Source organism: Miscanthus floridulus, chromosome 10, assembly GCF_019320115.1.
Source record: "Miscanthus floridulus cultivar M001 chromosome 10, ASM1932011v1, whole genome shotgun sequence".
Taxonomy (NCBI): Eukaryota; Viridiplantae; Streptophyta; class Magnoliopsida; order Poales; family Poaceae; genus Miscanthus; species Miscanthus floridulus.
In genome coordinates, this window is record NC_089589.1 from 86,033,239 (window position 1) to 86,058,664 (window position 25,426).

General features: G+C 43.2%; 1 non-coding gene across 1 annotated transcript; it reads left to right on the forward strand.

Moving 5' to 3' along the window:
- Positions 1–17,237: 17,237 nt before the first annotated feature.
- Positions 17,238–17,346, forward strand: LOC136490537 (small nucleolar RNA R71). The gene has a single exon (XR_010767816.1). It is a non-coding gene; the product is annotated as a small nucleolar RNA R71 (small nucleolar RNA).
- The last annotated feature ends 8,080 nt before the right edge of the window (positions 17,347–25,426 follow it).

Consider the following 25,426-nt stretch of genomic DNA (forward strand, 5'->3'; position numbering starts at 1 on the left):
TTCTCTTTGAGCCTGGTATGTGGCAGTCACTGCCGCCTCCTTTTCTTTCCATTTGGCCTCGAACATAGCTGACAATTCTTCATGCACATTCACAATTTTTCTAGCCTTATGCCTCCCACGACTTCTTTACATGGATTGGTCATTTTTGAAGGCAATCTGCCATGGAACCAGTCCTACACCTTATGCCTGACCAGGATGCTCTTTCGTCCCTAGTGCCTGACTCAGGACGTCATCCTCCCTGTCAGGAATGAAGTACCATTTGCCACTTGAGCCTATAGTGCTTGTATCCCTTCAGCAGTTCCTAGACTGCATCGTTTGGAAAACTTAGGGAGCCGTCATCATTGTAGGTCATCTTTCTTGCAAGAAGATACCTCAACGAGCATGCATCCTAGCCTTCAGTCTGCGGTGTAACACCTTTTTAGAATAGCTCTTGTAACTTCTTCTCTCACTCAGGAACTTTCTACCATACCCCTAGAGCCTATGCGGTGGGGGTTATCATTTCTACGGGAGTTGAGGGTATTTACTTTGCTAATTTTAAGAGCTTCCTCTAATTTCTTCCAACTATCAAAAGCTTCCCAATATGCTTACTAGTAGGGTGCTCACCTTTTTGCCAATTTGGCTCCATTCCCTTTAACACATGTTCTTTGTACAACTCACACTTGAAATACCTCCATTTTTCCCATGCAGTGCAATGCTTGTTTCTTCACAATTTCTGTATCGGTGGGGTGCAACTTGAATTCAAACAAATTCACCATATGATCCCAATATTTCTTCTTAATTTTGTCAGTAAAACACCAATCCTCTTGACCTTTCCTCTTCTTCTAGTACCTGATTTTGATTGGGACATGTTTTCTCACAATTGCACCTTGGGTGTTGTGCTACGGCGCTATCACCGTGTCTGGTTCCTTGGGTTCTCCAATGTAATCGAAGTGGTTGATGACAAGTCGGTAAGTGCGCTGCTTGTTGCAACGTTGCTTGGTCCTGTGTTGAACTGCTATGTGTTGTTTAGGTTCCTGTGTGCCAGTATCCTACACATTGACCGCAATGTTGCAATTATTGACGATAGCCGTTATGTATATCAACAATGTAATGAGCCATGAGTAATTACCTCCCCATTTCCTTCGAGGTTTAGATATTGAAGGTGAAAGTGGGCAAATGTCATCTCCCACCTTCAACTTCAATCTACAGATTCTGCTTTGGAGCCCACAAATGATGTTCGATACCGCAATACCATTAGTGCTACAAGTACCAATTCATAGACGTACATTGTCAGTAGGCTAATAACGTGTGCTAAATGGAATCTCAGAAAACTATAGTTTTGGTTCATTTTGGATCAAAGGCATTCACCTGGATTGAAAGCTTAACGAGGCCTAAGATTTAGAGGTGGGGTTATCAGCTTTCAATTGAGACTAGAAAACACATCTAACAACTGTCCATCGCAAAGACAACGACTAAAGAAAAAAAGTGTAACAATCTATCAACTAATCCAAACCACTTGATAGCTAAAAAACAAAACAAAATAAAATAAAAAACCCTAACTAAAGTAAGAACAAAGGACTAGAAACTATTGAATCTCATTTCCAACTCAAATAATCCACATTCGTAAATATCGAATCAGAAGCATAGAATCAAAATACGGAAGCATGTGCATCTTGCTCGCTAGGGAGGGTCGATCATGTTTGCACCCATTTCGACGACGCTATTGTGGCTGCGTGGGTGACAGATGCGGCGGGCTATGGAGGTGTGAAACTATTTGCGATCCTTGATGGTGATGCCAACACTCCAATTGTGAGTGGCTACCGATGACTGCTTGCGGTGGTAAGGGAAAGGGGAGGGAAACCGTGTTTTGGCTGGGCACCACCACCATGGGAGGACAGAGTGTGGAAGGGGATAAGAATGGGTCACATGGAGATACATGGGCCAACCCTAGAAAAGGGATCCTATGACTGTTGAAGCTTTGACACAATACACAACACTGTTCGCATGTTGACTTTTATGACACCGTTTGCCATTGTAAACTACGCATTAATTGCATAGTTCATAACTATGGAACATCGTATCACAGAGAGAAGCAACAGTGATGCATCGGAACATACTCGTCATTAAGCGAATGAAATCGGGAGGTGCGACCGCTTAATTGGATGCGCATTTGTCCGATCTGGCGTACACAGTAAAACAACATAATGCCTACATTAACATGTACATTTACAACATAACTTAGTAGCAACGATTGAAGTGTGGTCACTAGTACATTTCTTAGATCACTTGGATGACTGAGTCCATGGTAGTGTGTGTCGATGCCAACCATGTCCTACGGCAGGAGCTGCATCCATTCCCTGTGCCAGGTGATGGCCTCCTCTTTCATCAGGCTATCATGCATCAACCAGTGGTATATTCCCGTCAACACAATACTTCATGAAGTCGCTCAGGGCCTGGTTCAACGACTGTAGGGACAAAATAGGTGTCCACTTGGTGATCATCCCATGGAACACGTCATATTCCGAATGCAACAGGATGACGACCACGCTCCAAAATTAGGATGCCAAGTATGGTACAATGAGCTTGTCGATGAACTCCTTCCACCAATCCAACAGACCAAACGTGTGCTCATAGCTTAAGACGATATTGTTGTCATAGTCATCCGAGAAGAGCCACCTGCATAGGGCACCTTGCCAATTATTTACGCATGACTCCTGAAGAAGGTGAACGGTGATAGCTCGGTGCCCCATCTCATTAGACGATCAAGACGCACCGCCGCATGGCCATTCTGACATCAGCTTGCAATGGACCTCCCCTAGTCTACGCATCACGTACGACATGATGACCCATTGGACAAACTTGCTCCAAACATCATCCCAAGTAGCGTTCTTCCATGGAACCACCATGTCGTAATTTTGTACTTGCCTTCGCTGGTAGACTTGGCCAGGAGGTTCTCAAGGGATTTTAGCACCATGTGTACCAGCAGCTTGAGGAACTACCACTTGATGATGGACATCCATGGACATAGCCATACCCATCTTGGTTCTGCTTCCCATGCCGCATCAAACCTCTCGGCAGACTTGGACAGCTCTGGCTTCACCACATCCTCGAAGAATGACTGCACGGGAAGGAGCTGTGGTGGTAGCCTCAACAAGAATAGTACCAGTTCATCTTGCCGTGGGTAGTCGATTGTCCATGACCTCCTCACCTCTGCTAGATTGGGGCCGACCACCCACTCCGTTAGCAACACGGCATATGACGATGAGGCGGACCTATCTTCCAAGAGTATTTCCTTTAGCTTAGTCACCACCTCCATCCACCGCTTCGGGTGCTTAAGCAGTTTCCACAACACAACAAACATCTCTTGCAGCATTAGGACCAACTCCTCACGCACTTTGTTCGTGAGGGAGCGGTTCATGTAGTCACTAGGATTCTTAATCTTCAAATTCGTGTTCCGCCCTGATAAGCTCATCTAAGTTCCCCTTGGCCAGACTGTTCTTCTACTCCCTTTGGGATTTGATGACCTCGCCAGCATTAGGAGGATTCTAAGAACTTCCCCCATCCATCCTAAATAGGACGGCTAGGTTGTCGTGCCAGATGATGACATGGGGTTATTAGCTGTACCAACAGATCTATCGGTGTGGTTAGTGCCCAAACCCGTGCACCGATGGCATAGTGTCCCTCGATGTAGTTGATGTCCCCTTAATGGTGCCTGCCCAGACTATGGCCACCCTTGTATCCCCAACATTTCATCATTTGCGCACCACTATGTTCTAAAAAAAGGGATGGTGTCAAAGTGCCTTCCACTGAGGTAAGTGTTATCCGATGGCCGGAAGATGACTCCAAGCAGGACTGCAGATCATAATGCCCTTGAAACAAATTTGAAGGGTTGATTGTAATCCATACCTACGGCTAGCACATCACTAGATATAGCCTCTAGTCCCAATAGTGCCAGCGCTGCATAGTCACTGTTGCCATTGGCATCACTATAGTTATACTCTGGTGCCACCGTATGGTTGGAAGTTATCGCCGGTGAGCTCGTCGGAGTCCATGGGAAGAGTTGATTGAGGACTGAGTGGGATGCGACTACTTAGCTAAAGTCATGTAGCGGCAGTTCCCAACACATGGTGAAATGATGGCCAGTAAATGCTTGAAGCAATGCGGTCGAATTAAGATTGGGGCTTTTCCCCTTCTCGCACCAGGACACACGTTTCCTCAGGAATAGCCTTAGGCTCCGGATCTATGGAACAGTGATAAATATGAATAAAATAATCACCGATGGGTCATGTCGAACTACTTCAGTAGTACTTTTTAGTGAACGAATAGTATTTTCCTCTCACAACAAATCAGCATAAGCATCAACATAAGCCAAATTTCAGCGAAATGAATAGGGCCTCATATGAATAAAAGTTCACAAATAGTCTGCACATTCGAATCATACCAATAGGCTAGCAATCTTTAATCAGATTCATTATAGATATTGTTCAGAAATGGATGCAAATCTTATTAAAATTCATTACAAACAAAGCGCTTATACTACAACTGATAATCTTAGAACAAACATGTCTCAAAACTGGAAACGAATTAACAAACTCACATACAATTTACATAGTCCTTCACAAAAACTGAGAATATAATAAAACAAACAACCGATCAGAAAAATTAGAATCTTCAAACTTGCAGACCTTGCCAGCTTCACTCACCTATTCACCATTTGGTTCAACAATAGTTGTATTAGGCATCATCGCAGATCTTCAATCACCTCTATATGTGGTACTTCAGTGTTCACCTAAACTTGTTTGCTCTCAACTTCAGACGTATTGTGCTTCATCGCCGGCACATGACTCCCCTATGTATGTGGTACTTCAGTATTCATGTCAACTTCTTTGTTTGCAATAATAGTCATATTGGGCTCCACCATCGGAACTAGACTCCCCTCTGTATGTGCTACTTCGCTATTATCCTAAACTTCTTTGTTGCCAACATCTGTCTCTTGGTGCAATGGCCTTTCTATATACATCTCACCTGACAATTTCTATGAATGATCATCACAAAGCATAGGGTGAGGAAAATTTGACAAAGGCTGAGTACTGGGTGGCATAGGCATAGACGGTAGCATACCAGTCTTGTTGAAAATGTATGCAAACTGATAGTCATTGTGCGCTCTATCCTCCCTCATTTGCTCAAGCAATGTCTATTGGCCTAAAAATAACAAAGCCAACGCGTCATCGTGCTTCTACAATTTCCTCATGGTATAGCTGGTGCTTTAGCTATTTCTTCCCTATATAGCCAGTGATGATCCCCTCTGAACATAAATTCAATGAATTGTGGTCCTCGTGGTATCAACAAACTTGCAAAGAATATCTTCACCCAATCTAGCACATATTCATTTGCTCTAGTCAATAGGTCCAGCAATCCTGGCATGTATGTCAAATGACCCTTCATCCCTTCCTCGGTGACTCCGGCTGACTTTGCTAGACCTTCAACTATAATCTGACGGTGTGCACAGAACTTGACACCACCTTCTTAGATGGACATCATAAAACTTGCCTACATTGGAGTCCAAAATGGACCTCGTGCAATGGGTCTTGGTTCCAGGAACCAATCCTCTAATGGAACAAACCTCAGCTCCTAAATTTTGCTGCTTCTCATGCTCAACAACTGGTCAGCATGGGGAACAGGGGGAGTAAAATAAATCATGTAGCCTACCTCTAGCTTGCCTTGTGCATCCCTCGTTTCCCTGTCATCCAACCTTGTCGAAGCTTAATGAACATGGCAACTTCTGACATGGCGTCGTGAACTGTGATGGTGGGTGGCACACCTTCCATTCTCAACGTCAGCTGCTCATAGGCCTCCTCATAATTGAACCCTTGCTGACCTTCTCAAAGGCTTGGTTATATTTTTTGAATGGATACAAGGGACTCACAGACTTTCTTTGCCCGGGGTGAAGATGTCCAGAACTCCCTCTCCTTGCCTGATGCATGGGCGGGTCCTCCCCTAACCATAGTGATGAATAATCCTAAAGTACCAAAGATACACGGAGCACACAAGTTTACAACTTTTTATTTCAACATACAGTTGTGGGCAAGGGCAGGGATTAGACATTACCTAGAACAACCACACACAGATGTGCCTTGCTCAGGAGGTCAAGGGGACAGTAGAAGGGGGCGTGTGTACACACGGTGATATGGAGGTAAGGTAGCATCACTCGATGCGCTGATGCGGCAACAACTGCCACGATATAGGGTTTCCCTAGTTAGAAATTCAGGGTTCCTGACTCTTATTATAGATCGGTGGACTTTGAACGTTAGGTCCGCCATCAATCGGATCAGAATCAGGTCTGTTCCCTCGGAGTTTGAGGTCAGCGGCGGCGGTAGATGGTGAGATGTAAGTAGACTGTCCTTTTAGGGTTGGTCGGTTGGGTACAAACGGATGTCCGAGATGAATCGAAGAACGATGGACGAAACATATTTGGGCCAGGGTATAGTTGTATAAGAACATTGGATCATACGCTGGTGTGGTCATAACATGAAGAAAATTGTATTGTCACCGTAGTATGATGGTACCATTTCTTACATTGGCAGTTATAACCATAGTACAAAACATCAATAACAATGAAATTCAGGCACAACAAATATTTTCAAGGCACTATTAAAGCCTGATCATGATCCACTCTCACGTATGCAAGTTCCACGCCCTCTTTAAATAGAGGTAGGTCAACATCTACTCTGACTGTAGGCATGTCTTGATATCCGTTCCCTTCTTCTTCAGTTGTATTGTCAACACTGACGATCTTCCGTTTACCTTGAAGAATGATGTATTCCCTCATTTTTTTTCTAGGTCTAGTGCATAGAATACTTGGACTACATCTTTTGCCCATACAAAAGGTTCTTCTCTATAACCGATGCTATTGAGATCCACGATAGTAATACCATCCTTGTTCACGGATACCGCTCTAGGTCTAACCCACTTGCACTAGAAAAGTGGGACCTTTAATTCTCCATACTCTAGCACCCATATTTCTTCTATGATTCCATAGTAGGTGTCCATTTGCTTATTTTGTTCATAACAAGCATCGATCTAGACACCGCTATTTTGGTTCGCACTCTTTTTGTCTTGTTTTCTAGTGTAAACTGTGTATGCATTTATGTCATAACCTTGGTACATCACCACTGAATCATTCGGTCACATGGCCAACGCATCAAGGTCAGGGTCATCGGATCTAACCTCCAGCAGATGTTGCTGTAGCCATGTGGCAACCTTTTCTCTGTGTTGCTTGTCTATCCACGCCTGGGACCTAGAAATGTTAGCTACAGCTAATTCTTCCTTGTGCTTTTTGAGGGTGAAACTACGTGTGCTTGTTATAGGACTATGAACTAAGCTTGCATTAGAACACTGAACTCATGAGCATGGATACGCTTCTCCCCGATAATCCTCTTTCCTTGTAGCCTTCCCTCATGCCGTGACACAAGAACACCGAGCCCAGTGTGACTCGAATACTAAAGGTAGAACTCCAGTGCTTCCTCTATTGATCATCCTTCTGCCATGCACCCTTTAGGCCAATATCAATTTTGAACATACTTCCTAAGAATGCTCATCAACCGCTCGAAAGGAAACATCTGGTGCAAGAAAATGGGGCCAAGCTATTGTATCTGGCGAACAAGGTGAACAACGAGATGCACGAACATATTAAAAAATGTTGGTGGCAATGTATCTCGATCCAAGTTAGTGTGTTGATCAGATCATCCTGTAGCTTTTTAAGCTCCATCGGGTCTATGACCTTGTGTGAGATCGCATTGAAGACTGAGCAGAACTCGATGATCGGCTCCCATACCTTCACTGAAAGAACACCCCTGATTGCAACAGGAATGAGTTACGTCATGATAACATGCCAATCATGGGCCTTCAAGCAGCTCATATTAAATTTCAAATCTTTCACATTCTCTATCCTCCTTATGTTTGATGAGTATCCTATAGGCACTTTTAGTTCAAGGAAGAACCGTAAGAGCCTCCCTTTCTCCTTTGTTTGTAATGACCATGATGCAACTGGAAGTTTCTTTTTGCCATTAGGTAGAGTTAAGGGATGCAACTCCACCCTCACACCCATAGCTTCTAAGTCCATACGACATTAAAGTGAATCTTCCCCCTGCCCTTCGATTGCATTAAGGTACCCAACAAGTTCTTCGTGACATTTTTGGTAATGTGCATCCCATCAAGTGTGTGCTGAACATGCAACATCCTCTAATAAGGCAGGTTCCAAAACACATATTTTTTCACAGAGATTTCGCCGGAGTAGGTATGCTTGCTATGTCCTTTCCTAGGATGACCTTCAGTTTGTTTACAATTTTTGATGATCTGCCTTCTAGTTTTGAACTGAGGTGGTTGTAATTCTTCTACTAACCCATCGAAGAATTTTTGTTCTTGCAGTACGTGTGCGTAGATGGTAGGAACCTATGATGACCCATGTAAACCATCTTCTTGCTATGTTTTAGAAATTTAGCAAAAGTGTCATCCTAGCAAACCACGCATCCTTTGTAACCCTTTGTCACTTGTCCAGATAACGAACCAAGGCCTGGTAGGTTGGTGATTGTTACAACAACAACACTTTCAATTTGAAGTGCTCTTTCTTGTACTCGTCCCAAACTCTCTCACCTTTCCTCCACAATTGTAGTAGCTCCTCCATCAATGGCTGCAGGAAGATGTTGATGTCATTTCTAGGTTGCCTTGGCCCTTAGATCAGTATCAGCATCATAAGGTGCATCCATTTCATACACAGCCAAGGCAAAAGGTTGTATATGCAAAGAGTCACTAGCCAAGTGCTATGATCGATGCTAACCATGTTAAATGGGTTCATCCCATCCATGCTCAAACCAAACCTTATGTTCCTTATTTTATTGGAAAACACCCGCTTATAACTATGATTAATAGCTCTCCACTGGGTGCCATCAGCTGGGTGCCACAACTTTCCATCATTCACTCGATCTTCCGCATGCCACCTCATCAATTTCGTTGTCTTTGCTATGGCAAACAAATGCTTCAAGCAAGGAATTATAGGGAAATACCGCATCACTTGTGTGGCTGGTCTTTTCTTGTGGCCAGCTTGCATCATGGCATCATTGCTAGTTTTGTATCATGAGGCATGGCACTGAGGACACAAATCCAAGTCTTTGTAATCTCCGTGAAACAATATGCAGTCATTGGGAGAAGCATGTATTTTCTATACTTCGAGTCCCAATGGCTTGGCCTCGTATGTGTTCTGAGGCAACTCATTCGGGCTTGGAACAAACTTTTATAGCTGGGATAAGACATCATTGAACCCATTGTTTGACATTCCATTCCTTGCTTTCATCTCTAGAAGTAAAATATCAGCTTCCAAGTTTGTCATAGTTGAACCATTGTACAACAGAGTTTTTACAACAGAGCGGGCTAGCACGGGGTGTTGGTACATAGTTGGGTATTGGGACACACTCCCATTTACTCACCTTCAATATTTACCATCAGTAGACCAAACAGTCGCGTAAGTGCAGCAGCCATAACACGTATCTCAGTCAGCTCAGTGTTCCAAACGATGATGGAATTCAACCCCACTACCACTATCGCATTGATGGTCTTCAACTACCGGTTTGATTCCTTATGAGGCCTCCCTATCGGTACAACCGATGGTGGAAGTAGCACATAGTCGCTTCTATCGCTATGGTAGGGAAAGTGGCGACAGTGAAAAATCAATCTGTAGTAGTGTCGCTTGACCAGATTTGTGATGGCGATGAAGGGTTGAATTCGATCTTTTGGCGATCGAGCCAACAATGGCAGGGATGACTTCTGATAATGAGAGTGCCATGCCCCTCGTGGGGCCCTTCCCAAGTAAGATGGGGAGCGCTCGGCTATCGAAGCCGAGCGATAGTGGTGTTGACCCCTTTTCTTGATCCATGTTGCGCAAGTCTATGGCCCGAGCGAGGGTTTAGCAAACTCGTCTGAGAGTTGCTGACCTTGGGCTCAAGGGTACCCTCCTTTCTAATCTAGGCCTACCATGTGTCAGGTGATCGATAGCGTGTGGGCTCTAGCTTGGGGCCACCTGACCACCCGATGCTCCAAGCCCTTCTAGGGGCTATGGTAGTCATAGGTCGGGGTATGGGGAGCGCGCTGAACCTGACGGGAGCCCCCGTTGGGACCACTGCTCAGTGGCTCCTGACCCAACTCTAGAGAGTTGGTTGGTTTTGGGGGCGTGCTGCCCAGCGCCCATCGACCGAGGGGCCGAATTCTCCATCTGGACAGTTGGCATAGCCCCCAAGGCCATCGTGGGGCCATCTTGTTAGCGGGCAAGGCAGTTTTTAGACACGCCTCACCCTATAACGTCTCACACAGGCACTTGATGGTGCCTAGGCTACTGCGCCTGCCGGAGGAGTTATGGTGTGCACTCCCGCGCCGTCCCACTTCGTCTAGGAGATGCGACGTCAGGCCACAAGGAGCAGATCTGGCAGAGGAGATGCCACTACACTTGGTGTGCGTGGATTTGGGCCATTAATGACAGCCACTGGGCTCAAGGGGAGTCAGATCCCCTCAAGTCCTAGGAGAAGACATGCGCAGAGTGGGCGGCACGCTTGGTGGAAAGTGGAGCAGGGACTTGACTCATTGTCAATGCCCTCCCTAACTCCACCTTTACTATGTGGCCACCATCATGCAACCGCTCTAGGCGCATTGTGGGGATTGAAGGGGCAAGTGGCTGGCCCCTCGAGGCCCCTTTAGGTGTCGATGGCTGATCAGAGGGCCCGGAGCCACTCACAGCGCATCGATTGGGGCTATAAAGGGGAGCCCCCAGGGGCGCACGATGCCTCTATCCCTTCCCCAGTTCCTTCTTTTCTTCCTCTTAGATCCAACTCCTACCAGCCATGGTGATGATGAAGTGTGACGCCCCTCTCTAAGTGTGCCTCGCCTCCTCTGCTGGGCAATCGCTCCCATGAGAGTGGAAGGATTCTGGTGAGGCGACCACCACAACTACATGAGGTGGTGGGACTTGCTCCACGACGCTACCTGGGAGGGTGGCTCCAGGGCGACCACCCATGGTGGAGCGCCTTGCCCTACCTCCTAGGCACGCCGTGGACTCCATGGATTCTACCTCATGTAGCGCTAGCACTCGTTGGCCTTCCTCTGCTCTCGTCTATAGTGGGGATGCCCTCCGAAGGGCCTGGGCGTGCAGTGGTGCAGACGGTGCAGAGGGGGTCGAGGCAAGGCCTTGCCGACTGTTGACATTCCTTAGCATCGCTAATAAGAACAGAGTTTTAATTCTGTCTCTAGCAACGGCACCAGAAATGCTTATTGATATTTATTAACTTGTCACTTGTTTTAGTAGCCACCTATTATATGCCTACATCTCTTAGAATTACTTGTACTAGGTTGTCATCCCTAATGATGATGCCAGAGATGTTTATGGATGCTGCCTAGCATTACTACAAGAATAATACTAAGAAGTTCTTTATCATTTTATGTGACTAGTAAAAATAAATAGATATGAATGAAAAGGAATCTACAAGCGCACATATAATTATACCATTGTAGCACTTCACCCGAGAGTATTTTAGGTATCGTTATTTATATTTTTACCACAGGGAAGGTCTAGCATGGACATGTATTAATAAATTATACTATTGATGCAGAAGTAAACCATAACCAATATTCTAGTCATAACAGGGGTAAGTCATAGGATAAGATATATCTATGATAAGTATTGATCAATGATAATGATAATGATAAATCACTCAGAGTACTCCTTTCTATGACATTAACATGGTCAGATAGAATATTAGAGGAATAAAATTCCTAAATCATTCTTATTTACAAGTCAAAGCATACATTGATTAGTGCAATTACACCTAGTAGTCATTGCTAAGATCATCTTCATATCTACACATAGGGGATATTAATAAGGGAGATTAAGAATAGAGCTTGTCTCCCTTCGTAACTAGATCCTACGTGCTACCTACATCGGGGAGTGGACTATAAAGGACTCAACGGGAGTGTCATGTCTGCGATCTACCACATGACCTAGAATATAGGGTGTATCCGTAGGTAAACAACGTATAAGCACCACGCTTACACAATGTTGACCACCCACCCATGGTACCTTAGGGTGAGCTCTATACGAACTTATGCACGAACATGATGATAAACTAGCTATACCAACTATATAATCAAAGTAGACGATGAACATTATATTGAAGAACATAAATGAGATGAATACTAATAATGTCATAACAATTGTAGCAAGCATATAAAAATAATAGAGATACAAAAGAGAGGGGGTACAAGAATTATACCAAACCACACTCTTGACACGATCGGGAATCCAAGCGAAGCCTGCTTGCCTCCCTCTAAACCTAGCCTAACTAGCTATGCCCTAGAATTGCTGGAGCTTTGAGGATGATTAGGGTTTCTGTCTTCTTAAATGACTTATTGCCTTAGGGGGGTGCCAGGGGCTGGTATATATAGCCTAGAGTGTCCAACGTGAGCCCTTAGATCAAACTGACTTAAATAACAGTGTAGATGCAACCTAGGAAGAGGTAGAGAACCGACATTGCTTTGCAGAGGCTAACGATGGACCCTAGAGGCTGGACGGCCTGTAGGTGGGGCCCCACCTGGCTACCCCTCGCTCTCTGCCTTAGCATGGTGTCCTCTAGAACCTTCTAGTGTCTGTTTCATGGTGAATAAGCGCAATTAAATCTGACATGTAGGTCCACCTTGATGGTTTCTAGATAAACCCTACAGAAATCCTAGATTCACCAAAACTCAGGGAATTTGTTAGTTTAAACCCCTAGACCTTTGTTGGTGATCATATTTATGCCCTTATACATGTTTTATTGATAGTTATAATGGTTGTTAACTACCGTCTACAAGCTCTCTCAAGCTTAACCTTTGCTAGTCCATTAGCAAAGCTAAACTTCAGCAAAAAGGATCAGGAGTTGCTTCAATGCTTTCACTCCTCAAAAGTACACATGTGTTCAAACAAGAATTCTCCTCCGGATTAGAATAAACTGATCTAACATTCAAACTTACCCGTATTACCTTCAACCATGGGGCTTCTTAGCCTTCACTTGGGTCTTAAGCAATTGAAAGATAGAACAATCAAGTCAAGCACTATGTCTCAAGCTCTTTGCTCAACCATTACTCCAGAGTTTTTCATAGATTTTCAAAATAAAACTCAGAGCTTCCATTGTATGACCCTCAAGTTTCTCAATATATGTGGTATTTGTGGATCCTCACCAAGGCAATAATGATGTTATGCCTTTCTCTTCCTACAACTAAAGCTTATGTGGAGCTCATAGGAGTGGAGAAAGCATGAAAGAGCATACTTGCAATACATATATTGTAAAGTCAAACCTCAGATCCAAAGAGAGTTGAGTCATACAATCAAATCAAGATGTGCATGTGTATGGATGTATGGTGGATATATATGGTGGAGAACCTAATTCTACTATGCTCCTTAAAAACATATCTCTCTTTTTGAAACTTAGAAACAATTTTGTAAGAAAACATGGGCTATCTTATTTATCTCTTTCTCTTTTTTTCAGGCGGACATCTGAGTAACCATTGTTTTAGTTATCTCAGACACTTGTCCATTTTTCAACACTTTTCTCTTTTCTTTCTATGAATAACTTTTGCATAGCCCATGCTTCTTTTGTGCAACAAAACTTTGAGAGATAGTAACAAGAACTTAGAGCATTTATTTGGTGGATATCCTATAGGGTATATTTTTGATGTTCACTCCCAGTGTAAGAGTAAAACATTTTTAGGTTGATTTAGATGGAATGACATGTTTTTGCGCCTACCCTCAGTATAGGAGTAGTCATATGTGGGTGGTGTGTACGTGATCTTGATTCTAAGAGCATGACAAACCTCTCATAAAGTATCAACAAAGCTTGACTGAACTCAATGCAAAACAAGCAGCACATATGAGTGGAAGTTTTCCTAATCTAAATATCATATCTGGCTCTGGTAGGAATTCAAGCTTTGTCATACAAGAAACTCATCGTGTAGAATTTTTATGTTTTTCAAAAGATAAATCTCTAGAACTCTAGTTTCACTTGGAACAAGATAAATCGAGCTAAGACCTTCTCATATCATATCCATCAATTACCTAGACTTAGATCAAGCATATGCTATCCATGAGTTTCAAGTTTAGAGCAAATTCTTATATCAAAACAGTCGTATCCAAAACCTGGGAGAATTCAAGGCTGAAAACTTGGTACTTGAAAGGAATTACGATAGAGCAACTATTCATCATTTCCACCACAAGAGATTATCCTTAGAGTCCATTTTATTTATTCTGCTCTTAAAAATCAAACTCAAAGAAATCTAAGCACACCTTTATATTGTTTTCAAGATTTAAGATCACACCTTACTAATATATATAACTAACTAGGATAAATTTTTATTTGGTTTTAGTTTGTTATGCTCCTTTTTATTTTTAACTAACATGAAGCAAACATAATAATAATAAAACCAAAAGGAAAGAAATAGTTATCTAGATATATGGGGATGCTTCTCCCCCAAGCTAGATGTTGTCATGGTCTTTCTTAGAGCGGGTCTACCAGCCGAAGTCTTTCTCATCCATCTAGAAGTTGGTTCCCTTATGTAGCGAGTGTAGTAGTAATTTAGGAAGATGTACTTCGGGTGAATGAAAACAACGGGTGGCATTGCTCTTGGTCATATGTGCCATCCTACAAAATACCCCAACAAAAACACCAAAACTCGTGGCTTGGATTAGGATAAGTGGTTAGTGGTAAGTCGTCTAAGAATTAGCCATTCTTATGGGTTTAGATAGATTTTCTAATTGGCAAGTTCTAGCAGGAAGTCTATTTAATTGTTTTTAGATTTTCTTATTTTTATAATGTAGAAAAGAAAATATGGATGCATGGTATTTTTAATTTTTATGCCACCACAATGAATATTTTCGTGGGTGTTTATACACCATAAAAAATACTCACATGGGGCTTAAGATTTTACAATGTGATGATGATATGCAATAATGAAACTTTTTATTTTTCTTTTGTTAATGCAAGACAAATGCAGAAAAGTAAATATGCTAAAGTGAAAAGTAATTCATGCAATGCGAGAAAGTAGATATGGATAACTACCGATATTACCTCACGGCGAGGGTTCAGATTTTTAAGTCCTCCAAATAGGACTTGACTAGAGAGAATCCTTTATTCTTCAGGTGCCTCATTCGGTCATAGCAATGGAGACTTAGATGGCTGCACTTCTTGTGATGGTGATTCTGATGATGATGTTACCTTCTCTTTCCATACCTGCTTGGACTATGGGTTTGACTTTGTCGGAGTAGGTTCATCTTTCATAGGTGCTTCAGGTTCTTCACCTTCCTCCCATTCATTCCACTGGGGTTGGTTCCTTTGACATTGGGATGATCGACATCTCCTCCTAGAGCGGCTTTTCTTCAGCTATTCATAAGTGGTATAACTATTGAAATAACAACGTACCTTTTCTCCTGAGAATTAGAAGTGGACTTATCCAGATCCAACGTAGATGATTGCATAGGTAGTGTTGAGGAACGGTCTTCCAAGGATGATGGGTGTATCGTCTTCTTCTTCTCCCATGCCTAGAACAATGAAGTCAGCAGGGGCATAATGATCTTGTATCCTGACCATGATGTCCCTTGCTATTCCCTCGAGAAATCATATTATTTGATCTGCCATCTGCAACTGCATGTATGTAGGGAACAAAGGTTCATTATCGAATAAATATTCATACATTACCTTTGACATTATATTGACACCCGATCTAATGTTGCAGAAGGTCTTATGGAAAATTCTTTGTCCAATGGTACACTCGATCATTGGTATGCCAGGATCGTCCTTCTTGGCAAGGAAGGGTGAAGCGAGGAGGTGGTTGTACTCAGATCGGAGTGTGTTGATCATGTTAACTGTTTCTTCCTGTGGCTGCCTAGTCTTGTTCTTCCTCCTCCTCCGATTGTTCTTCTTCTTGCTCACCGTTGTTTCTTCGAGCAGGTATGCCTTTTGTGGATGACTAGGAGATTTCAAGATGTGGTTCTAGAATGAGAACTTCTCCTTCTTGTCCTTGATTGTAAAACATATCTTGGCACTATCCGCATAGATGATGGCTTTCATGGTGCTTAGGAAAGGCTAGCCCAAGATGATATGTGCCCTTTCATCTCCACCTGTTTTCAAAACCACAAAGTCTACGGGAATGTATGATTGTCCTACTCATATGATGACACATTCAAAAACTCCCTTGGGGTTGCAGAGTGACTGATCTGCAAGCTGCAAACGCATATTTGTGTACAACAAAGGATCTCCTAAAATCTTCTCATAAATTACCTTAGGCATGATATTGACACTTGCTCCGAAGTCACAGATAACTTCCTAGAAGATGTGGGGTCCAATGGTGATAGAGATGACAGGTCTCCCTAGATCACATTTCTTGTCGGGTAGGGTGTAATCTATCCACCTTCCCTCTGATGGTTGCGTGTAGTAGTAAGCTGCATTGTGAATATCGACAAGATTTGTAGTTTCTAGATCTTCTAGCTGTCCTAGAATCTTACCTTTGTTGGATGGATGAACAGCAGTCGCCAGCTGAGCTATTTGTGATTCTATCATTTTAGTAAAGTTATGCTACTTTTTAGTGGCAGAAGCAAAGCTATCCATTCTATTATTTATGTTCTCTAGTATTTTATCATTGGTAGCTACCTTCTTAGATATTCCTTCCATAAGTTTCAATTGGCTAGCAATTAATTCTCTCAGGGATGGCCGATTGAAATTATTATAATTATTACCTTGATAGTTACCTTGGTAGTTTGTCCTCTGTTGCTGGTTCCATCCTAGATTCTATTGAGGACGATAGTAGTTGTTGTTGTTGACAAAGTTCACATCCTCTTGGGTTTCAGGACAACTATTCCCTGAATGCCTAGTGTTTCCACATACTTCACATGTCGTGTGGGAATCATGAATGTGCATGACTTCTTGCTTCTCATTAGCTCGGTCTTTGAGCTTCTTCATCAGTAGGTCCATCTTGGCAGACAACATGTCTACCTCCTTGAGTTGATACATACCTCCACCTCTCTTGCGGGTCTGAACATGTTCTTTATTCCAACCTTGGTTGGAGGCCATCTTCTTCACTAGAGTTGTTGCAGCCAGAAGTGTAAGTGACTAGAATGCACCTCCAGCAGCAACGTCTCACGAGTGCTGTTGGTCAACCCATGGTAGAATGTCTGCATGAGTAGCCAATTCTCCATCCCATGATGAGGACATTCTGATATGTAATCTTGAAAGCGTTCCCATGCCTCAGGGACATATTTGTCATATTGCTGCTGAAAACTAGAAATTCTCCCACGCAGAGCTTTGGTCTTGCTTGTGGAAAAGAACTTTGCTAGGAAGGCAGTGGAGCAGTTATCCCATGTGGTGTTTCTATCTTTGTTGGTGTAGAACCACTGCTTTGCCTTCCCCAAGAGTGAGAAGGGGAGGAGGCGAAGTAGTATGGCATCTCTGGTCACTCCTTTGATAGTGAAAGTGCTACAGATTTATAGGAAGTGTTGGAGATGTGCACTTGCATCCTCATGTGCCTTTCCACAAAATTGGCTAGCTTGCATCATGTTGATGAGAGTTGGCTTGAGCTCGAATCTATTGTGTCCAATGTTAACTGCTGGTCCTGTATGGATGTTGGCGGTAGTTGGAGCAGAGAATTCATGGAGAGTCTTGTCAGCCATGGCTTCAAATTCTGGTGTTAAGCTTTGCCTTATCCGGTTGTCTTCCGAATCTAAAGCTGAAACTTTCTTGAGTTTAGCCTTAGTCCTCTTAAGTAATGCTTTAGGATCATCAACGTAGTTTGTCAGAAGGTCAAAACTGTAACACCCCTGGTGTTACGAGCTTGCTTAGCACCGTGATTGAGGCCTAAGGGAGATTAGCCAAACAAGTTTTTGGATTTTAAAAATTTAAAACACACATGAAATGATAAGCGAATCCTATGTGACTCACTTTTGTGGACTCAACTAAATAACCAAGTTAACTTACTTAGTGCATAAAAGTGCTAATGAAAATCCTAACAAGGCAAATGGGATAAGTCATTCTAATTGTTTGGCATGAAAAACAATTTATATAAACAAAAATAAAATATAACTTGAGTATAATACTTTAATTTTTGAAAATGCAACTTTAATTTTTGAAAACGAATGTTGTTAACCAGTGTTCTTGGGAGCTCAAAAAGCAAATTGGAAATTAAAATCAACCCTTTTCGTTAAGTCGGTAAACACTTGAACCATGATTAAAGTGCCATTTTTGGTGAATTATATTGAGCAAAATAATTAAATAGTGCTTAAATATTTTGTTCCTATGGTTAGTATAAAGTATGGACTATTGCATGACATACTTGTTGGTTGAAGTTAATAAAGTTTAGACCTTTTAAAAATGGTGGCAAAAGTGCTAATGCTTGTTTAGTTCAAACTGAATCCTTGCCTCTTCTAAGCCTAAAAAGGAAGGAGACAATGCCGTTTTGGCATTCAAATTCTAACTAAATTGTTTAAACCCTAGATTCATGTTCTTGTATTGTTGGTTGCCTCTAAGTGAGTACTTGAGCATGGTATAGGTAGTAGTGGTGTTGGGTGTCATGTTGCCCTCTTAAAAATTGCTCAAACTTCGTTAAAATGTGTTGAAACCATGTTGTTGGCGCTTTGTTCGCGAACTAGCGTTCAACGTGGCGAGCTCATGTAGGCATTCTTTTATCACCTTCTCTAGTTGATTCCTACTCATGGCGATTGCTCCGCTTGATAGCTAGTATTGCTGGCTTTAGGTTAGGGGAATTAGTTGAACCTCAATCGTGATTGTTAGCAGCTTTTGCTTCGCTTTAAAATGCTTACACGTCACTAGTTGCTACCTCTCGGTCCGAGTTCACGGCCATCGCACGCGTGGGTGCTGCTGGCACCGGGCTTAGCCCGTGGCCGGGCTATTGCCGCTGGCCAGCTTGCATGCTCAGGTGATGCCGCGTAGCGCCTACGGCCTGACGTTGGCTGGCCCTAGCTGGCTATGGCCTGGCTCCCGCTGCTACGTGTGTGTCATGCTCGGGTGGCTAGCCATAATGTGTGGCAGAACCGTTCAAAATAACACACCTTCGTAGGCGCTTGTGTTCCACCAGACACTAAGCACGCCGAAAAGTAAGCTACATCAGATGGTTCCATCGAGCACACCCCAAGAGAGAACTCGAATAATCCACGTTTTTCCTCCAGGATCCAATAATGAGAACGAGTTTATAATAATTAGTCCATTTCATACAACCAGAGTTCTTAGAAATACATTATTACAATACTAAGTTCAGAGTGCGAAACTTTATGGTTTGCTGGGTTTCCTTTTTGCGGAAAGCAATACTAGTAGTGAATCCTTATGTATGTTTATTATTAGCAGTCATGATTAGTTCATTATCTAACCATTCTATGTAAGCACCTGTTCTACTTTCAAGCAAGAGTTGAGCAAATAGATCAGTTTCACCACTTGTCATCTTCCAGTTCTTACTACGGTGCTAGACTATAGACAAGTCGTACTAGATTACCCAGTGTTTTGTGAATCAATGTGCCCAGCTGGGTATCCCGAAACACATGCTCCGCTTATACCCCAAACACAAGCAAGACCAACCCATCACTCTCCTGTTAAGGGGTCCAGGTTCCCATCCAAACTTGGACTCCAAGCCCCCACACCTGAGTCCTAGACTCAGTGTGGTGCTTAGACCTCCACCATTCCTGCCTCCAATCAGTCGGTCCAAAAAGAGCCAGAACCCACGATAGGGGAGCAACGAGCCTTCCCTGCTCCCATAAACAAGTATGTGCTCAGGATAATAAATCTGTGACTTGACTAGAACCCAATGCAACGGTCGGTCCTTCACCGACATGGACAAGGAAAATAGTGTAACCAAGCTATGCCCTGTTGGCCACGGGATACAACCGCTTACACCCACCAATACCCGTACCACATCCCTGCTCGGTCTCCACTTTCTTTCACCATTTAATCATAAGAGTGATAAAAATAATCACCTATTGTGAGTAATGACAAGTTACTCACACCACCGTAAATCCTAAGCATTGCAGCTACTTGCACCTGTACTAGTAGGACTCATAGGACAGATATATTTATGCAGGTGGTTTCCATAAAATACCTGTAACGTAAATGCACATCACAGATAGATATATTCAGTGCTTATTTAAAATAAGGGTTATGCACCGGGGCTTGCCTTGGGTAGGCGGGGTGTAAGCAAAGTCAGTTGCTGGTGGCTCTAGGGCTCCCTTTGTATGAGAATCTCCTCTTCATACTCTTCAATCACCTACTCATACTCCTGCTCGCCCGCTATCACGAACTCCACCAAATCGTTCTCTATATGCATGCAATGATGATGCAACACTTAGTATTATGGCAACAATAACTCTTAAAATAGTAATACACCTACAAAGCAACTAAGCTAACTCTAATGGCTAATATGCTAAGATACCCATCATTTCCACTAAACAAGTACGAAACCTATCAAGCACTAGTTAGCAACTAAAATGCCGTCTCATTTCTATTAATGATTTAATATACACTTAAAAAGGGGTAATTAGCTACCTTATTTCCCATTATATCCTAGGGCTACAAAAATTACAGGGAGCATATAATAATACAATGAACCTACTGTAAAAGTTACAAAGCTAAAATGATAACCATTTTGCCACAAAAATTCCTACAATAATTAACCTAGTAATATTAAGCACTTCTCAAATGATTTAATAGACCTTAGAATTAGCACATATATGTATAAAAGAAATACACTAACAGATAGAGCACAATTTTAGGAACCTAAAAAAATTTGTTTCATGATTTTTGGACACCTATGCGAATTGATATTAATTTTCAAAATTTAGCTCAGAAATAAAAATAAAAAGCTATTTCTAAGTTCTTAAGAAAAAGGAAAAATGAATTCCACCTACGACCCACCACCGCGCGGCCTGCATGAACGTGGCTCAACATGAGGCGGCCCACAATGGGGTGGCCCACGCGCGCGCGACACATATGCAAAAACACCCCTAAACTCTAGGCAAATTAATCCGCAGTCCATGTCACTATTCCTAGAGAGAGCAACTATGCAATGAAAACCTTAGAAACTCCCTGCTTTACATCGGCATGGTCCTCGGCCACCCGCGCATGCACCGGCGTGGCGGCGATGGCATTGGACAACCACGTTGGCCAGATGGGACCCGTGCTAGCTCCACTAATGGGCCAACCCCCGTCTACAACCCTAGCGCCTACACTAGCCTTGGTTACATGAGCGGTGGAGCTCGTGGAAGTGGAGACCATGGTGCGTGGCCATGCGCGATAGTGGCACGACCATGTCGGCCACCCTAAGCCTCCATGGGGTGAACTATCTAGTGCTATAGCATCACTATCTTACCCTGGTTGCGGCTACAGTGATGGTTTGGCCGGAGGTTGCCTAAATAGGGCTAGCCACGTGCGGGTGATGGGATGCGGCGGCGCTCTAAGACAGCATGACGACGTCAGTGGCTACGGTGAGGTAGTAGAGGTGCAAGTGAGGTGTGCAGGGTGAAGTGGAGGTGGAAGTAGAGTTCGTGGAGTAGATGGATCGATGAGGGGTGGAACGTTGGTGGCTGCCCTCGGCCACGGCCAGTCCGGCCTTAATCCCATGGTGGAGGGGGAACTTCTAAATTAGAGTTCATCGTGGTTCGATTCAAGGCAAGGTGGGGATGGTTGGCACGTGGATGTCAAGGCGCATACACGGGCACATGAAATTGAAGGCAAGTGTTTGTGCCCTGGCTCACCATGGCCATGATGTGATGGCGGAAACAGAGGTGGTCGGGCGCATAGAGGTAGGCAGGGGAGAAATAAGAGGACGGGAGGCGGTGAGGACACGGTCAGTAGCTGGCGAGTGCACCTTGGCACGATGCGGCTGGCACAACCAGAACGGCCCATGGCCGACGATAGCCGACGACACATGCTCGAGGTTGGTGTGGCCCACACACCATAGTGCCATAAATGGCATGGCGACGGCGGTCTGACCTCGCACGCACAGCGCACAGGTGGACCATAGGCATAGCACGGTGCAGCGGCAAGCAAGAGCAAGATGGTGACGCGACAACATCGGCAGCGTCACGATGTTTAGTGGGAACAACTTGTGGGGAAGGTGGCCGCGACGCTCAGTTGTGCGAGCAGCAGCAACGTGCGACAATGGCAACAGGCGGTGGGGCAGAACGACTGGATGAGTCGGGCAGCCACGGCTCCGCACGATGGCAGTCCAAGGCATCCAGTGATGCGGCTAGAGCAGCAGCGCGGCATTGGGACAGGACATCCATGTGGCACGGCGGCAACGGCGGCCAGGACGTCGGGCCTGCATGGAAGCAGCACCGCACAGCTAGGATGACCTTCCCATGGTGGATAGCTGAGCACGCCAACATGCACGCACGGAATGCCCGACGCTGCGGCGTCGTGCCCCCAGTGTTGGTGATCGTGCTCAACCAGGAAAACAGCCCAAGAACACGCCAAGCGTGGATTTTAAAGCGCTCGAGAAACCTAAACCGTTGATCCAATTCCCAAACCCCTTTGCTATACCTTAGAGGGTATATTAGGCTATGAAAATAAGCCATAATACAACACCGCTCCTTAATCCAATTTCTCTACAAAAATTACCAAACATAGCTTTGTCAATATGTTTTTAGACTTTAGAAATTGACTAAGTCTTGAGTTGGATTTGCTTCAACTTCGATTTCCAAGCTATTAGAAATGTTATCTAGCATTACTATCTTGTAAAAACAAAAGTTGCACTATCTTCTACAAAATATGTACTTCACACTTTATTAAGGTGTCACATATATGTTTTATAGCACTTTTGCTTAAAAAAAATGGTTTCCAACCTTAAGTGATATAACATGACTATTGAATTCTCTTTATGTATCATTTGTGTTAATCCTTTTTCATGCCAAGAAATTTATCTCTACTCATTCTCACATGCACTAACACATAATCATGATGCTCATGAAGTGTTATTAGTAGAAAACTTGCAGTGTAACACCAAGGGTGTTACAACTCCCCCCCCTTAAACAAAATCTCGTCCCGAGATTCCATGTGTCTAGTGTGGAAAAAGAGATATGGAGTAAATTTTGATTTAAATAATTACCTCTATGAACTAGAGAGAAGATGGAGATAATGCTTTGAGATATAACTTTCTTGCTCCCAAGTTGCTTCGTCCTCTGAGTGATTTTACCACTAAACTTTATAGAACTTTACCACCTTGTTTCTAGTCACTCTTTCTTTCTCATCTAAGATTTTAACAAGATGCTCAATATAAGACAAGTCGGACTGGAGGGAAAGTCCTTCAATTTCCATTACTTCCTTAGGAACTCTCAAACATTTCTTCAACTAAGAAATATGGAAAACATTGTGTACTGCTGACAAAATGTTCAGAAGTTGGAGATGGTAAGCAACATGACCACATCGTTCCAAAATCTTATAAGGACCCACATAGCGAGGAGCTAGCTTTCCACAGACGCCAAATCGATGCACCCCTCTCATGGGAGATACCTTGAGATACACATGATCTCCAACTGCAAATTGCAAAGGCCTTCTTCACTTGTCCATGGAAGTTTTTTGTCGACTCTGAGCTGCCTTCAAATGGCACTGAATAAAGCTAACTTGCTCTCGAGCCTCCTTGATAAAATTAGGTCCAAAATATCCACGGTCACCCACTTCAACCCAGTTAAGCAGGGTCCTACACTTCTTTCCATATAGAGCTTCAAAAGGTGCCATATGAATGCTTTCTTGAAAGCTATTGTTGTAAAAAAAACTCAGCTAAGTTCAAGCATACGTCCTACTTCTCAGGGAAAGAGATGACACAAGCTCTCAACAAATCTTCAAGCACCTAATTTACCCTTTCTATTTGCCCATCCGTTTATGGATGATTAGATGAACTTCGGAGGAGATGAGTACCAAGACATTTCTAGAGCTACTCCTAGAATCAGGAGACAAAGACTAACCCTCTATCAGAGACGATAGTAAGAGGAACTGCATATAGGGTCACAATCCGGTCAAAATATAACTTGGCATATTTCTTGGCTGAATATCTGGTATCCACCGGAAGAAAATGAGCAGACTTAGTGAGGCGATCCACAATGATCCAAATAGAGTTATAGCCTTTGGAAGTACGAGGTAAACCCACAATAAAATCCATGGAAATATCCTCCCATTTCCAAATAGGAATAGGTTAAAAATCCAGGCGTACGCATGTGGTCTGCCTTAACTCTTCCACAAGTATCATATTCTGCGACGAACTTGGTGATATCTTGCTTCATATTTGACCACCAATATAAGTGGCACAAATCATGATACATCGTGTTACTGCCAGGATGGATGGACAACTTAGAAGTATGGGCCTCATCCAAAATCTTTCTTATAAGCTCTCCATTTGACAGAACCACTAATCTGTTCTTGAACTTCACCACACCTTGGTCATCAATACTAAAATGAGGACCACGCCCTTCGGCAATTAACTTCTTGATATGAGGAATTTCTGAAGTGTCTTGTCTTTGCTCTATAATAATTTGCTCAAGTAAATTCGAGACTAGAGCAATGTGAGCTAGCACCTCAGTATGGTTGAGAGACAAAGGTGCTTCTTCAACCTGATATGACTTCTGACTCAAAGCATTAGCTACCACATTAGCTTTTCTAGGATGGTAACAAACCTCCAAATTATAATCTTTGATTAATTCCAACCATCTCCTTTGCCTCATATTTAACTCGGACTGAGTGAAAATATATTTGAGGCTCTTGCGATCCATAAAAATATGTACTTTATTTCCTACCAAATAATGCCTCCAATTTTCTAGAGCATGCACCACAACAGCTAGCTCAAAATCATGGGTGGGATAATTCACCTCGTGCTTTTTTAGCTGACGTGAAGCATAAGCTATCACACGCCCATCCTGCATAAGTACACATCCCAGCCCTGTCTTCGAGGCATCACAATATACATCAAAAGGTCTGTCAATATTTAGTTGGGCAAGAATAGGAGCATAGGTAAGAAACTTCTTTAGAGCTTGGAAAGCTTCTTCACAAGCCGGACTCCATACAAACTTGATTTCTTTCTAGAGCAGCTTGGTCATTGGTTGGGCTATTTTGGAGAAGTTAGGAATGAAGCACCAATAATAACCAGCAAGACCAAGGAACTGACGAATCTGATGCACTGACTTGGGAGATTTCCAATTTAACACATCATGCACTTTGCTTGGGTCTACAGAGATACCTTCAGGTGTTAGAACATGTCCCAAAACCTGCACTCGATCTAACCAAAACTCACACTTGTTGAATTTAGCATACAACTTGTGTTCCCTTAATCGAGTCAGTACTATCCAAAGATATAGTGCATGCTCTTCTTGGTTCTTGGAGTATATCAAAATATCATC